General features: G+C 40.6%; 1 protein-coding gene across 1 annotated transcript in view; it reads right to left on the bottom strand.

The window, feature by feature from the left end:
- Positions 1 to 16,926, bottom strand: part of ASPG (asparaginase) — an 856,377-nt gene that overhangs the window by 132,532 nt on the left and 706,919 nt on the right. The window lies entirely within an intron of this gene.

Raw genomic sequence — 16,926 nt, forward strand, 5'->3', positions numbered from 1 at the left:
CTCCTCCCTGACGTCAGTGCGCCAGGGGTATAAAAGATGCAGCCAACGCCATTTTCTTCAGTTTTTCTTGCCCCAGATGTCAGGTGCCCCTAAAATGGTAGGCTAAATTATGCCAAAATTATGCATGCACAAAAAACAACTTTTCCTTCATCTACAAGCAAATATACCACAAAGGTCCATAGGTTCATAGGTTCATACTAGGCTTTCTGCCCTAGGGCATTTATAAGCCTATCCAGAGTGTGTTTGGCTTTCGCCACCCATTTTAAATGAATTTTGCTATGCCCTTTTTCGAGGTTAGTATACTGTGCCTCTGTCTAACAGTGACACAGAAGTGATACCCGGGGTAAACCTACGATCTCCCATCCACTCATCAAGATTCCTCTTGAAGAGAGTCAATGAGGGACTCTGCCTAACCTGGACTGGGATTTTATTCCAGAGTGAAGGGAGCCTCTGGGTTATGAATCTGTCCCTCCAGCATGTCCTATTTATTTTAGTGCTGAGGTTCAAGTCTCTCGAGCACGTAGCTCGATGGGATTTGAATTTTCTGAGGTGCAGCATGTCCATTAATTCCAGGTTGGACATGGCTTTATACGTCAGGCACAGATCGCCTCTGAGCAGGCGGTATGCCACTGAGTAGAGCTGGAGTTTCTTTAACCAGGCAGCATATGGCATCTATTTGAGCCCTTTGATCCTCTTGGTGAGGTACTTTTGGGGTCTTTCCAGTTGCTGCAGGTGTCTGGTAAGGTACATCCCAAAAGGGGCATTGTACTCAATTATGGGCCTGATGAGGGATGAGTAAAGAGGCACGATGACCTCCCCTGATCTAGATGTGAATCCCTTCATGATTAGGTGGGTTATATAAAATGTTTTTCTAACCACATTTGCCACGTGGTTGTCAAATGAGAGAATGCTATCAACTTGGGTCCCCAGGTCCCTAATTACTTCTTAAGTACTTAATGGATTACCACCTATGTGGTAATTTGTGGGCACTTTGTTTTTGCCAAAGGGGATGACTATACAATTTTTGGCATTTAGCTTGAGGCCATAGCTCTGGCACCAGTTGTCTGTTTCTATGAGGCCCTTTTGTAGGATGCTTGTGTCGGCTGGAGAGTCAATTATGGCACCCAGTTTGCAGTCATCTGCGAACTTGGTCAGCCACAGTCCTTCCGTGTTGGCCTGTACCTCCAAGAAATATATACTGAACAAGAGAGGTCCCAGGACTGAGCCTTGTGGGACGCCACTTGTAACTGGTTTGGAGTCTGACATGGCTCCAGCAATTCTAACCATGTGGGTTCTGTCCTTGAGCCAAGTTTGCAACCCATCTAGTGACATAGGGGTTTATATTTAAGCTGGTAAGCTTCTCTACAATGCCCGAGTGGGGTATTGTATCGAAGGTTTTGCGAGGTCCAGGTAGGCTGTGTGGACCACCTTCCCCTCGTCAATGGCCTTGGTGACTGTTTCAAAGAAATCGACCAGGTTTAAGAGGCAGGATCTGTCCTTAACAAAGCCAAACTGGGTAGGATCCAGTGTCTGTAGGTCCCCAATATCTTTATTTATGAGGTCCATGATGATCCTTTCCATAGCTTTGCAGACCAAACTAGTCAGGCTTATGGGTCGATAGTTTCCAGGATCCGTTGAGGCACCACCTTTGTGGAGAGGGACCACTGTTGCTGTACACCACTCTTTGGGTACATATCCTGTAGTAAGGCTGAGATTGAACAGTAGTTTTATGTTTTGGTTTAGCTCTTCTTGGAGTTCATGTAGGACGCAGCCAGGGACACCGTCTGATCCCATTGATGCTGTGTTTTTTGCTTTGGAGAGGGTGGCTCTTACCTGAGCATCTGAGATGTCAGGGGGGCAGCACTCTGCTGGGATAGATATTTGCCCTTTTGGTGGGGAGGGGGGGAGAAGTTTGCACTGAACCTGTCAGCTAGGATGTTGGCAATGTCTGTGGGTTTGGTGTATTTTCTGTCATTTTGGACTAATTCTGAGCATATCTGGGAATTCCCACCCAGGTTCCTAACATAACTAAAGAAAGCCTTGTGATTATCCTTAGTGTCCTGTGCAATTTTTCTCTCAAAGCTGGCCTTAGACAATTTTATGAGTGCCCGTAGTTTTTTGCTAATACTGATCAGAGAAGCCTTCCATTTTTGGGATTTTGCTCTATAATGTAGTAGCTTCCTCCTTCTATTGTATAGTTTGTTTATGGCTGGGGTCCACCAGACAGGACGCCTGCCTTTGAAGGATTGGGTCTTGGTTTTATTTGGGATTGCATGATCCATGCATTCCTGAAGGTGTTCACAGAATGCATTTATAAAGGATTCTGCGGTCTGGGCCATATTTTCCACAGGCCCGGGGGCTTTGAAGGATTCCTACTCGGTTTTGAGGAGTGTGAAATTTGCTTTAGAGAAGTTTTTCACTGTGGTTTTCTGGGCACGGGGTGGGGTCGGGATGTGAATATCCAGGGAGATTAGTTTATGGTCTGATCTTACCAGTGAGGGATACACTTCTGGTCTGGAGCATAGAGTCCCCATGTTGGTGATGATCGGGTCCAGTATGTTTTCCCCTCTTGTGGGAGTGGTAAAAAGTTGTTCCATAGCATTTGAGTTTATAAATTCTAGGAACCTTTGGGCTAGGGTGTTGGAGCTAGAGTAATGCTCCCAGTCTATGTTTGGGTAGTTGAAGTCACCCAATATAATGGTGTTTGGAGATACCTTCATATTTTCCAGTGTTCTCAGGAAGGCCGAGTGGGGTTCCTAGGTTTGGGAGGGTGGTCTGTAGCAGGCTATAAACTGGAAGGCAGTTTTACCCACAGTTAGTTGCACGTGGATAGTCTCTGATGCTTCGTGCTGTGCCACCAACCTGGAGGTGTGGGTATCTTTGACAAATATTGATACTCCCCCTCCTTTTGTGGTTCGGTCCAAGTTTTGGGGCCAAAAAGCATGGTATGAGGTATAACCTGGTAGTGCTGGGATGCTATCGGGATCCTTGAACCAGGTTTCTGTTACTGCACAGATATCGATGTTCTCCATGCTAAGGAGAGTTTCGAGTGCATGCATCTTGAGGTTTAGACTTCTGGCGTTGAGTAGCATTACTCTTAGTTTCTTATCCCTTGTGATACCTATGGAGGTGGGTTTGCCTTTTGAGCCTTGCCTAAAAAAGGCACTATGGGGGTGGCAAGAGCCTTTGCCAATATCCAAAATTGTATAGAACAGAGAAGTACAGATAAGTCCCAGCAAAGAAAAAGGGGGATGGTGGGAGGGTAACCTGGACTACAACAGTGAATACACTCGAACATCTACATTTATGGTAGGTACACAACTGTACTATGTTCATCGTGTTTTATTGTTGCAGTCATTACAATTGGGTTGAATCCCAAAGCTAAGTTTGGGAGGCTGGTGCTAAATAGGATTAGGAGAGGCTATCAGGCCCTGCAGAACTACAGTGGCAAAGCCTGCCCTGGATTTAGAGTAGAGAGGTAAGTGATTTGTAAAAGTATGCACTGAACTCCAAGTTGCAGCCTCTAAGATGTCTTTGGTTGGTACTACTCTGAGGAAGGCTGCTGAAGTGGCTGCTGCTCTGGTTGAATGTGGCCTAATGCCCTTAGGCACTGATTTGCCATGCTGTAAATAGCATAAATGAATGCAGTGGCCTACCCACTTTGAGATAGTCTGCTTTGAGATAGGCTTTCCTTGTGATGCTGCAGCATATGCCACTAGAAGTTTTTCAGTCTTTCTGAAAGCTTTGGTTCTGTCCAAGTAGAAGCGTAGCTGTCTGTGAATGTCCAAAATGCAGAATTCTCTCACCCTTATTCTGTGGGTTTGTATAAAAGGTAGGCAAATGAATTGTTTGGTTAAGGGCCTCACTGGACACTACCTTAGGCATAAATGTAGGGTTTGTTCTCAGAGAAACCCTGTCAGGATGGAAAATGATAAAAGGTTCCACAGCCATGAGTCCCTGTAACTCTGAGACTCGCCTAGCGGAGGTTATTGCTAGGAGCAGAGCTGTTTTCCAGGATAAGAATTTTATATCAGCTGCAGCGGCTGGCTCAAACAGAGGCAGTGTGAGTTTTTCCAAGACATAGTTGAGGTCATATGCAGGTATTGGTGCTCTCCTTGGAGGTCTTATGTTTTTGGCCCCTCTGAGGTACTGCCTTAGTAACGGATGAGAAAAAATAGGTGGTTCTGTATTTTAATGTGATGAAATGGCAGAGGCATGAATTTTAATTGATGAAAAGGAAAGGCCTTTATCCAGCATCTCAGTTAAGTATTGCAAAATCTGAGGAATATTTGGAACAATCGTGTCCATACCTTGTACCTGGTTCCAAGCACAGAATCTCTTCCATTTTTCTGCATATGATTTTCTGGTGCTAGGCCTCCTGGCCTCCAAAATAACATCCATCACTGCTTTAGAAAGAGGTGTGTCTTGAGAGGCTACATTATCTGCCATGCTGCCAGTTTAAGGTCTTGAGTTGGCTGTGCAGTATTTGACTGTCTTGTTGGGTCAATAAGTGAGGAATTTGAGGTAATGTCCAAGCTGGGCATTGAGACAAGCTCTTTAGGATTGGGTACCAGTGCTGGCGGGGCCAGTCTGGGGCAATCAGTATAATTTTTGGTCTCTCTTGTCTGACCTTGGGGAAGACAGGCAGAGGAGGAAAGGCATATACTGTTAGATTTTTCCAGCTGAAAGATAGAGCATCCACTTTCCATGCTTGCTTGTGATAAGTCCTTGTGCAGAATCTCTGTAGTTGGTAGTTGTGAGGGGAGGCAAATAGGTCTATGTCCGGGCATCCCCAGGTCCTTGTTATCATGCTGAATACTTGTGGATCCAATTTCCACTCGTGGGGATCCATTAGGTTTCTGCTTAGTTCGTCTGCTAGAGTATTTGTTCTTCCTGGCAGGAATTGTGCTTGCAGATGTACTTGGTAAGTCAATGCTGTGTCCCACAAGTTCATGGCTAGCCTGCAGAGGGGGTAGGAATGTGTGCCTCCCTGCTTGTTTATGTACCACATAACTGTAGTATTGTCCATCTTTATTAGCAATTGTCCTGGATAAATTAGATCCTTGAAGGCTGTCAGGGCATTCTGAACAGCTAGCATCTCTTTTTGATTGATATGTAGATGCATTTGACTTGCGGACCATGTGCCCTGAATACATCTTCCTGCCATATGGGCCCCCCAGGCATAATCTGATGCATCTGTTGTCAATGTCTGCCTGGCTGTGGGTAAGGTGAATGGCTGTCCCGTGTTGTGGTGACAGGCTTTTGCCCACCATCGAAGCTCCTGTTGCAGGCAGGGAATTAGGGTAATTATTGTTTCCAGGCTGTGGCAATGTTGAGTCCAAACACTTTTTAGTTACCACTGACGTTTCCTCATATGCAGTCTTGCATATGGAATTAGCAGAATGCAGGATGCCATGAAACCCAAGGCCTGCAGAATTTTTCTTGCAGATAACTGGGTCTTTGTTGCCAACATTTTGAAATAAGTTGGCAGTTGTCTGTGTTTGTCTGGCATGAGATAAGCCATCTGGGCAGTTGTATTTAAGCTTGCACCCAGGAATATTATCTCTTGAGAGGGTACGAGTTTTGATTTCTTCTTGTTTACTGTGTACCCTAGACTTGTTAGTAATCTTTTTACAAACACCAGATGCTTTAGAAGAATGTCCTTGCTCTCTACTTGAATACGGCAGTCGTCCAAGTAGGGATATATTTGTATTCCTCTTTGTCTGCAAAATGCAATTACTGGTGCTGGGCACTTTGTGAAGACCCTGGGCGCAGTAGATAAGCCAAAGGGCAGTGCAGAAAATTGGTAGTGCATTGAGCCAGGTTTGAATCTGAGGTATCTTCTGCATGTTTGTCTGATTGGGACATGCAGGTTTGCCTCTTTTAGATCTAAAGTCACAAGCCAAGCCTTCTTGCCCAACATGGGCAGACGCTGCTGTAGAGGCAACATTTTGAATTTTGGAATATCCAGATATGTGTTTAGAATAGATAGGTCCAGTATTGGTCACCAGGCTTTGTACTTTCTGGGTACCAAGAACAGTCTTGAATAGAATCCTTATCCCTGCTCTTGCTCTGGCACTTGTTGAATGGCCCTCATATCCATGAGGGCTGAAACTTGTTTTTGTGCCTCTGCCCATTGATTGCGTGGCAGGTCTGGCATACCGTTTAGCCTTGGCATGGTGTGAAAGTGGAACCTGTAGCCTTGTGAAACTATATTTAGAACCTATTTGTCCTGGGTGATCATTTGCCAATTTTGTGAAAAAAGTGCTAGTTTTCCCCCCAAAGGGGCTGCCAAAAGATAAGTGCTTGGTGCTGGAAGTGGAAAGTCATTGAGACTGTTTCCTGTATGGCTGTGATTTTTCCTCTCCACTCTTGGAGGTAGAAGCACCCCGTTGTTTAGGCCTGTATGAGCCTTGGGGTTGTGATCTGCCTCTGGGGCATCTGTATCTGCCCCTTTGTGGTCTTTCTGACACTGGAAAGGACCAATTCTTTGTAGTCCAGTTCCTGCTAAACCTGGGAGGCTGTACCTGCAAGAAATCCTTGACTGTTTGCATAGATTTAGCTTTGTCCTCCATTTTCTTCAACACCTCTTCTGCTTTAACACCAAACAAAGTATCATACTGTAAAGGAGCATCTAATAGTTTTGCTTTAACATGATCAGGCAGATTTTGTTATTTTAACCAAGCATGCCTCCTAATGACAGAACCTGTAACAGAGGCCCTGCAGGAAGCCTCAAGAGAATCAAAACCACATTGCAAAGTATGCTTTCCAACTTGTTCAGCTGCATGCAATAAATCCTGCACTTCTTTGTTGTCTGCACCTTCTGTATTTGCTGACATTTTCTGTTTAAGCAAAGACATAAGATATTGTTGATACTTAAGCATATGAAATTGGCAATTTAAGGCTCTTACAGCCAAGGTAGCAGAGGTATAAATCTTTTTGCCCCATCTGTCTAGGGCCCTAGAATCCCTATCAGAGGGGATAGGGCTTTTTGCAGTAGAAGCCTTGACCCCTTTGGGACCCTGAGAGATGGTTTCTGGGTCAGCTGCAGGGTTCTTATAGAGAAATGTATGTGAATCAGGAACCCCATACTATTTGTCTGGCTTAACAGGGGCTGGTGGTAAAGAGTCTGGTGAAAGACTGGACTCTGAAAATACATCATCTACAATGTCTAAAACAGGTGGGCTAGCAAGGGGCCTGTGCTGGGGCAATAAAAGGAAGTCTCTGAGCCTTTTCTTGGATTCTGAGTAATCTTGGCTCTCCCAGTGGAAATGCTCCCTCATAGTGTGCAGAGTCTCCCCAAAAGAATAATCCTCAGGAGGAGAGGCTGAAGGAATAGATTCTTCAGCATCAGAATCCTCATAAGGAAGAATAGAGTACTCCTGTTCAGAGGAGGAATCAGAGGAAATGGAAACCTGGTCTGAAGATTCATATTCTAACTCTTGCCTAGGCCTCTTATCAGGAGTGGGATGGGAACCCCTGATCAAAGAAATAAGGTCTTCGGCCATTTTAAGTATCTGCTTTTTAGGCATGGAGGCCTGTCCAGGTGAATGCTGTACTTGTTTCTTTGTCTTTAGAGCTGCTTTAGTCTTTGCCTTTGTAGCTGTAGTAGGTTTCACATATAACTGTGTAGGCCTGAAAACACCCTCAGAAGCCAATGCCTGCTCAGCGAATCTGGACCCATCTGAGGGAATAGTTTCCGAGTGTCCAATACCTTGCGTTTCCAGAGGCCTAGTCGGCTCCACGTGGGAGTCGGAAGCGGCCTGTGGCTCTGAGGTAGCGGGTGTCAGGGGCTGCGACAGTGCCTCACTGAGAACCGGCGAACCGGCGACAGGCCTAGAAGAAGCCTTGTCGTCAGTTTTGGATCTCGGATGCCTGTCCTTCTCTTTTTCTTTATGTTTTTTATAAACTCCGGTAGTCAGCTGATCCAACGGCATTATATAATTAAATCTTATGCCAAAGTAATGGAACGCAAAATCGTGCCGACGCTTAATAGTGCGTTGGTTAAATCTAGCACAAAACTGACAACTAGCAACATTATGGTCAGGGCCTAGGCAAGGAATACAGTAAGAATGAAAATCCTTATGAGGTATTTGCTTCCCACAAGAAATACAGTTATTACCTTTTTCTGACATCGGTCTGGAGCAAGAAAAAAGTTTCCCCAACGGGGTACTTAACTTTAATGAAGACTTCGGATCAGAAATTCGTATTTGAAAAACTCAGGAGTCGGCCGACCAGCACTTGCGAACTGCTTTTGCTTTGGGCACCATGCGGCAAGAAAGACTGAAGAAAATGGCGTAGGCTGCATCTTTTATACCCCTGGTGCACTGACTTCAGGGAGGAGGCGACAGCAACCGACGCCGGACCTAGACTTTGGAACTCGGGCCAACTGCGGGTAGCCTGCCAGCAGGATAACCCAACTGTAATGACTGCAACAGTGAAACACGATGAACATCTACTGTGATTAGCTAGTAAAACACTGCCATCTACCGGTCAAGATATAATGCTAAATAAAAGCTTTATAGTTTAGCAGATCTAAGTTTAAGGACAGGGGCTAAAGAAATATAGTCATTCAAGCCTGGTTCGCTGTTGGCCTCCAAGATTAACTGCCAAAATAGTTCCCTGTACTCTATCGTTATCTCCCAGGGACCACCTCGAGGGTCCTGTTCTATTTTTTCTATGATAAAAAAAACAAAAACTGCATCTTTACAAAGTGTGGTGTGTCTAAATAGTGCATTGTTAGTGTCTTGCTTACTAATGTCATAGAGATGTTCATATATTCGCCTCTTAAACTTCCTTGTGGTCTTCCCTATGTAGAAGGCTCCACAGGGTTTACAAATGGCGATATATATGACCCCCACAGTGTCACAGTTGGAGAATGTGTTAGTGTCTAACTTTGTATTCCTCTCCATTAAATACAAACTCTCCCCCTGTATAACATGTGAGCATTGGGAGCAAGCTCCATACTTGAAAGTGCCTTTCCTTTGTCTGCCCTGCTTTGGTTTTCTATATTCCAACATTTCCTTAATATTTTTCCCCTTCCTATAAGTAAATTTCAGGGGGTCCTTGAATAACAAGTCCAAGTCAGAATAGTCCCCAAACTTCCCCCAATTTCTAGAAATAATGTCTTTAACCAAATAAGTGTCAGTACTGAAATTCAAGATGAAATTACTACTCCAATTTGTGTCTGGGGTAGGGGTATTCTCTATGTTGGTTACAGTGTGTTCCAGTACTCCTAAGATGGGACTAAATCTCCCCCCCTCCCATTTTTTTTACTTTATTCAATACTTCTATTAAAGCAAGGTAGTAATTTCTTTCCAAAAACATATCTTTCAGTTTCTTACTTTCTAAGTCAAAGTCCCTATCAAGGGACATCATCCTACTACTCCTAATGAACTGCCCTTTCAAAATTCCTTTCTTTTGTTTGAAAGGTGGGCACTAGTGTAAAACAAGTAGGAGTTTGAAAAAGTCACTTTTTTATAAACATTGGACTTAAATTTTCTGACTTCAGGTATCTTTTCAATCATCACATCCAAATATTGTGTTTCCTAGAAAAGCCATGAATACATTTAAGGAAGTCAGTAGTACTATTGACGTACTTGATAAATTCTATTAGTTTCTCCTCAGGTCCAATCCAAAACATACAAATATCATCCAAGTAACATCGATAGTATTTCCAATATTGAGAATATACAGAATGAAAAACAAACTACTCTTCCCAAATGGACAATACCAAGTTAGCGTACATGGGGGCACAACTGGCCCCCACGGCTACTCCACTTGACTGCCTAAAAAACTCACCCTCGAAATACAAAAAATTGTGTCTTAGTACCAAATCCATTAAATCTATGAACACCAAGATATTGTTTTCGTCAAAACTTCCTTGGGTTCTAAGAGCTTCTTCAAACCATTCTAACCCTAACTTGTGAGGAATGACATTACATAAATCCTGGATATCTAAAGTAACAAAGATGAGTTCATCACTATATAGGTCATTGTTGATACTTCTCAAAAAACCCCAAGAGGCCTTCAGAATGCCCGCCTGCTCAAACCAGACCCTTTTTAACCTTAGGTCGAAATATTTAGCCAAAGGGTAAGTTTTAGATGCAGTGGCTGCCTCAATTGGTCTGAGTGGTGGGTTATCCACATCCTTATGGACCTTGGATACACCAAAAATAGATGGTACTATTTTTTTATCCATAATTAAAAAATGATAGGTACCTTGACTAATCATTTCTGCATCAACCAGTTCTTTAAGAATAAAATCAATCTTCCTATGGGCTATGTTGATTTCGTTACGTGAAACTCTAGAGTATCAGTCCATGTTGTTAAACATATCCAACAATTTGCCTGAATAAATAATACTGTCTATAAGGACAACCCCCCCCCTCCTTTGTCGAGTTTCAAAACTCTGACTTGGTGGTTGTTCCTTAAAGAATCCAGGACGGCGTGTTCTTCCTTACTCAAATTATATTGTCTTCTTTTCTTATTCAGACCCTGTCAAAGCTCCCTTTGAATTTCAAAGTTTTTTTAACTGGGGTGAAGGGGTGGATTTGTAAGTACTTTTTCTCTTAATCAAGTTCTTGTCCCCCCCCCCCTTTTCATGATGCATTAATAATTCTAAGTTCTTTTTTCTCAAAAACAATTTTAAGTCAATCAGAACATTCGTAATTTGACTTCTGTTACTAGGTACAAACTTCAAACCTTTACTGAACAAACTAAAGTATGTGTAGTCGATGTCCAGGCTACTATAATTGTATATACTAAAATTGCGATACTTGTGCCTGTATCCCTCGACTACTATACCATTGTCTTGTATCAAACTACGAGGGGGGCTAATATAGGTTAGTATCTCCTCCTGTTTGAATATTCCCCACTGGTGGGGTAGTAGTTGACTAGTGTTCTTTGTTTTATACTCTCAGATCTCCTCAGTGTGGGAAAATCCAAAGGGTCATTCAAATTGTACCCCCCATAGCTTTCCCAAAAGGATAATTACTATAGCCCCCTCCATGACCCCATTCTCAGTGGCCCAAATCTTCTCCCTGTAAATCATCGCCCATATGGTCAGTGTGATTCCTGTACTGGTGCTTAAAATTGTTTTTGGGTTTGGGGTAACATCGTTCTTCCCGATATTCTTTAATGTCCCTATCAAGCTTCTCACATTTCTTGTTAAATAAAAATTTGCAATTTTCATCAATCTTTCCCTTCACATTTAAGTATTTGAATCTTTCTTCTTCCACAGTAAATAGTAAACCAGTGGTAATTTCTTTAATAGTTTTTTCTATAACTTTAAGTAATGTATCCATTTCTTGTTCATTATTTTTAATGATGGCCCGCAATATATCCAAACCACAATGATTAAAATTTTTAATGAGCTCTTTATGGAACTCACTACCTTCTTTAACATTGTTTGGATACTTATAAATACGTAATCCTTTGGGCACAATGCCCCTCCCGATACACTCTTGTAAATAACAGTTATCCATATTTAAAGATTTGTATCTAAGCATTAAATCATACAATAGGCTCACATTCATACTATAACTGTTACCTTGGTTCAAAATGAACTTTCGGTTAGTATCCTCACTAGGTACAAAAAAATTACACCTAGATTTTAACCATCCCTGCACAGATGATGTTCCCCCCTAGTTTGTAGACTCAGAGTCTTTTGTATTATAGCCAATATGGCTAGAAGCCGGAAAAAAGTCACATTGGTGGGAGGCATGAGTCGTTCTCTTTCACTCACACGTGTTAGAACTCTCAGGGCCAGTCTGGGAACTACTGTCCCTTAAGTCGCCATTAGGTTCGTGGGAGTCATTTCCTTCTGTATTCCCTCTTCTGCAACCTCTTAAGGACTGCATACCCTGTGAAGGGTCCAAGGCTAAAACTCTACGTTTGTCCCTCTGAGGTAATGCCTCCTGGTTACCTGGTAGCGACGTGTCCAGTATGATGTTGTCAAAAGCCCCACTGAGAACTGAGATTAGGTGAGGCATCCAGGTTGCTGGCTTGTCCTAATGGAGAGTCCATGCTGGTCAGCAGTTCCTCCACCCAAAAACCAAAAAAAATAAACACAACTGAGAAAGAAAAAGTGCTTGGGAACAGTACCAAAATCACTACAAACCAAAGCACTTGCAGAACCAGCAAACAAAAATGAATTATACTGTGTTACTCTACAAGAGAGAATGCATATGTGTGTGTGTGTGTGTGTGTGTGTGTGTGTGTGTGTGTGTGTGTGTGTGTGTGCGTGCGTTGATAGAGAAACTCTGGTTTCAGGATAATAACACTAACCACTTAGGCTTGCAGGGAGAATCACAACATTAGATAAAAACAAAATTAGATGAGGGGGAGTGTTGGTATGCATTAAACATAATCTGAAACTATCTAAACTACCTCTTATGTTTATTGTGTTAACTAGTGAAATCAATGCAGACCATATTCATTTGACAAAAATGCTGCAGGTTTCTACAAGAGCTCATATCTGTCAAAAGCCCAGGAAAATTAATTCACAAACAACTTAGTACATTGTTTTAATAATGGGCATTACAAACTGATGACTTGAAATGTTTAGATGTTAACTTGTCTGTGAATATGTTATCCATATGTAGGGAATACCGCTTACTGGGAAGTATGACCAGCTTTCATATGCTCAGTAAGTAGGCTTTCCAATTTCAGGAAACAATATTTTAGACCTGTTTTCTACCCACCCAGATTTTAACAGAGTAATATCCACACTCCTCCTCCTCTCAAAAATTCAAATTATTTAATAGTTAAAACTGTAAAATCTAAAAGCCTGTGCAACATGGCAAGATTGTTAAAACATTTTATAAAAAATTTATTAATTTGCTTTTTTTTTCTCATAAATGTAGATTTTTTGTCTTTCTTTTATACTTAAAGGGTGGAATGAATCAATAAATTTGCACCTATATTTGGTAATGCAAAACAGTACAGTAACAAATAAATCCCAAGTCAACAAAGAACAGTAGCAGGTTACACATAAAAAGCATCATCTGGAAAATTTACAGTGCATTTCCATGCATTAGTACTAAAAACTACTTCAAAACCATCTAATAGTCTAGTAAAAGCAATTGTAATAGCAAAATATCTTTCAAAAGGAACTTGCCTATAAATACTGTACGTAATAAAAAATCTTTCCTTGCTTACAAAAAAGAATATGGGTAACTGCTGCAGAATTATTAATTAGCTAGTTTGCAAGTGTGAAGGTGTAAAGATGATCTTGAAATAGCACGTACACTGAGTGAATTCTTTGGAACATATTGTATAATACTAAATAAGTTACTCCGATACTAACACATTTACATGGTACTGTTTGCCTTGACATTCATTTCTTTCTTTCTTTCTTTCTTCTGAATTTCTCAGCTAGGACAAATAATGACCAGCAGAAAACACCAGTAAATCCACAAACGAATAATTTATTAATCCAAAGGCTTTTGTGGATTTACTGGTGTTTCCTGTTGGTCGTCGTTTGTCCTAGCTGAGACTGTACGTTCCTTTTTGGTTCTTTGAGATTATGTACAATTGCCTCTTTTTTTTTTTTTTTTATTTATTTTGACTTTGTTAACTGGGGTACACACTCACCCTATTGGACCCATTGCAGTCCCAACATGGAGAAAACAACAAATGCATGATATTATTTAGAGAGAGAATGATAAAATGCAATATATACATATAGAAGTGAATATTATAGTTGGCTTAAGGATATAAAGGCACAAGATAAATGACATACACATCGTGAATGAAAAAAAACACCCATTATACATACATTAAACACATCAGAACTGACATGCTGAAAGAATCACAATCAAAATTAGAGTTAGAGCAAGGTATGTAAACAGAAGAAGGAAATTAATAGGTTAAATTATATGACCAGAGAGACAGCAGTAGCATTTTCCTGCAGTCTTGAAATGTGCTTTTACTTGTGATCAGAAAAGAGGGAAAGGAATGACCTTTAAGAAAATAAGGGAAAGATTCCCACAGTTTGGGACCAAGGGCTGAGAAAGCATGGTCTGCGCTGAGAAGCCTAGATTGGGGATTTACAGGAGAAGACATGAGTTGTTTAAGATGTCCAAGGTTGTATATTGATGCATCTATGTATAGTCTGGAAGCCAGTGGAGGGAAGATGTCATTCTTGATAAGTTTAAACAGTTGAGAGGCAAGTAGAAAGTAAGCATATTTCACAGGTAGCCAGTTAGCTTCTTCAATGGTTTTCCACTGAAAAAAATACCCCATTAGACCTGATGAAGGAAGCCCTTAATGAAATGAAGGCCAACAATGCTGCTGGCGCTGATGACATCCTACTTAATTTTTATTAGTAAACTGAAAAATACTTTGTCACAGACTCTTACTGTTCTATTGCAGGAAGCAATTCAAAGAGTTTGTTCCCAACTGTTAGAAGTTAGCAGTTCGGGTACTAATGTTTATCAAGGAGAAACTTTTTAAAAAGTTTCAGATAAAACTGCTTCCAGCTGAATCAGTAGACATAAATCAGCACTGGTTTATTGCCAAAAGAATTTGTTATTTACTTCCTACTTTTATGTACTTTTACAGTTTTACGTTAATGTTTTAGATACTATCAAAGTAGGGTTACTGGTGTATGCCATTGATTTAGATCTAAAAAAATAATATTTTGACACTATTCCATGTCATGAAACTATTACACAGCTTATTATACAGTGTTAATCATTATATTATTTAATGGATTGGTAGCCAAATGCCAAAGGATACCTTCATGGTTACATTGGGAGGTAAAATGTTTTTCCCTAGAGTCAGTTCTTGGATGTTCAACAACCTTTGGAGTTGTGGCCGTACATGTTCAATCCACGTATGACCTCTGTCCTCTTGAAAACTCTGGCAAACTGCCTAAAGTTTGTTGACAAGCACTAAGACTGCTCTGTGACTTAAAGTGACCAGTGGACATTGCAGTCCTATTTGAACGACATGACAAGTGGACAGTTAAAATACGATTATTATTAAATACATTTTGAAATGCTTTTACAAAACTATCCGGACATTTATGTTTTGTGTACAACACACCTGGTATGCAAGGTATCGTCTTTTTTTTAACAAACACACAGCCACAGAAATACATATATACACACACAGACATACACACAAATATATATGTACATCCTAACATGGTTCGACTAGCTCTTCTTATTTTATTAAATCTGTTCAAGAATTACACTTTTGTGCTTTTGTTACTGATGTTAATTTAATAAAAAATGCATGACTGTAACATATAAATATATATATATATATATATATATATATATATATATATATATATATATATATATATGGCCTTCACATTACTGTCTGCCTTAAACTATGTACACAAGCATCTATCTAGCTGCAGCACAAAATTTAATGAATTTATAAAATAAAGCTGATGTTTTTGTGACTAGTTGAGAGTTTGCTCGTGTTTTATGTAGCATTATTAACAAAGACCTACTTAAACTCAAAATCAAAAGTTCTTGCAAAGACTCCTCACTTGATGGTAACCAAAAAAACTGCAGTCAATGTTAAGTAGATTTACCTCTAGTTACTGTTTTTTCAGATAGTTTCTAATATCTTACAAGGTAATTAACTGAAGACCAGGACAGAAAAAACATTCTTAAGGAAGTTCTTGAGGCAAAGCTATCCTACAGGGTACACTTCATACATGTAAAATAATATTTTAGAAAAACAACATTTACCCTAAAGGGCTACAAAACAAAGAAAAGAAGTTTAGTAGATTTAAATGTCTTTTTATGAGCAAACGTGAGATGGCAGGAGATATTAACAGTGAAAAATACTCTAACATAAAATTATTATGGATGTATAATATCTCTGACTTACGTAAACCAACCTTCACTGTTCTTAACTGTCTAGGACAAGTCAAGCTCTAATTCAGCTGAGAACAGCAAACTCTGTATAACTAATGCATTTATTTACTTATACCTAGGTCCTTTGAAGACATGAAAGTCTCTTATATCTCTGCTAGTTTCATGGCAAGTCTGAGCTATTCCTATGGCAGAAGAAAGCCTTACTCCAATGAGATAATTACCTTATATGATTTTTAACAGATGGTTGTAACATTTAACTGTTGGCTTCTGCCATGCTACTGTCGTGCCTTTATTCTTTCAGAGATGTGGCTTCCAATACTGCCACTCCCTTCACAGCCTGAACTGGCTTGAACTCCACAACCACCTAAATACCTACAACTTACAACAACCCACAAACTCATCTTTAAACCAACAGAATGTCCCTCTCTTTCCAAATCTCTAACACCCTACACACCTGGACGCACCCTGAGATCCAAAGGCCAAAACCTCCTACATGTACACAAACCCCTACACCCACCTGGCCAACTATTGCTATCCCACACCATAGCCAAACTGTGGAACGCTCTCCCCACACCACTACGTAACATACCAAACCATAACAACTACAAATCCATGCTTCACTCCCATCTCGCCTCCAAATGGGAATGCCCTTCACATGCTCCCACCTAAAACACCCACACCACTAACTACACTCATAAATCATTTTTCTTTGCTAAATGTAACAATATGTCATAGGTCTTTCTCTTTACATCTTTCCAAATTATTCTTTATATTATATATTCTTCTTATTATACATCTTTCCTATTTCTTTTGCATGCCCCCCTCTAGCCTGCCTTACACATATTCTCAAACTGACACTCTCTTAATTGCTGAGCAGTGTATCTATTAATGTAAAACTGTTACTTCCTGTACATAATAATTTTGATATAAGATACTCACATTATCTGCTACTAATGTGGCAACTTTCTGTATTTTTGTCTTTTCCATGTTTTACAAAACTTTGTACTTATATTTTATAATGTTGCAAATGTCTGTCTGTATTTGTATTCAGAGCTTTTTTCCTCGGGTCTCCACTGAAAATGGG

The sequence above is a fragment of the Protopterus annectens genome, chromosome 6.part0 (assembly GCF_019279795.1).
Source record: "Protopterus annectens isolate FY-2018-M chromosome 6.part0, PAN1.0, whole genome shotgun sequence".
Classification (NCBI taxonomy): domain Eukaryota; kingdom Metazoa; phylum Chordata; order Ceratodontiformes; family Protopteridae; genus Protopterus; species Protopterus annectens.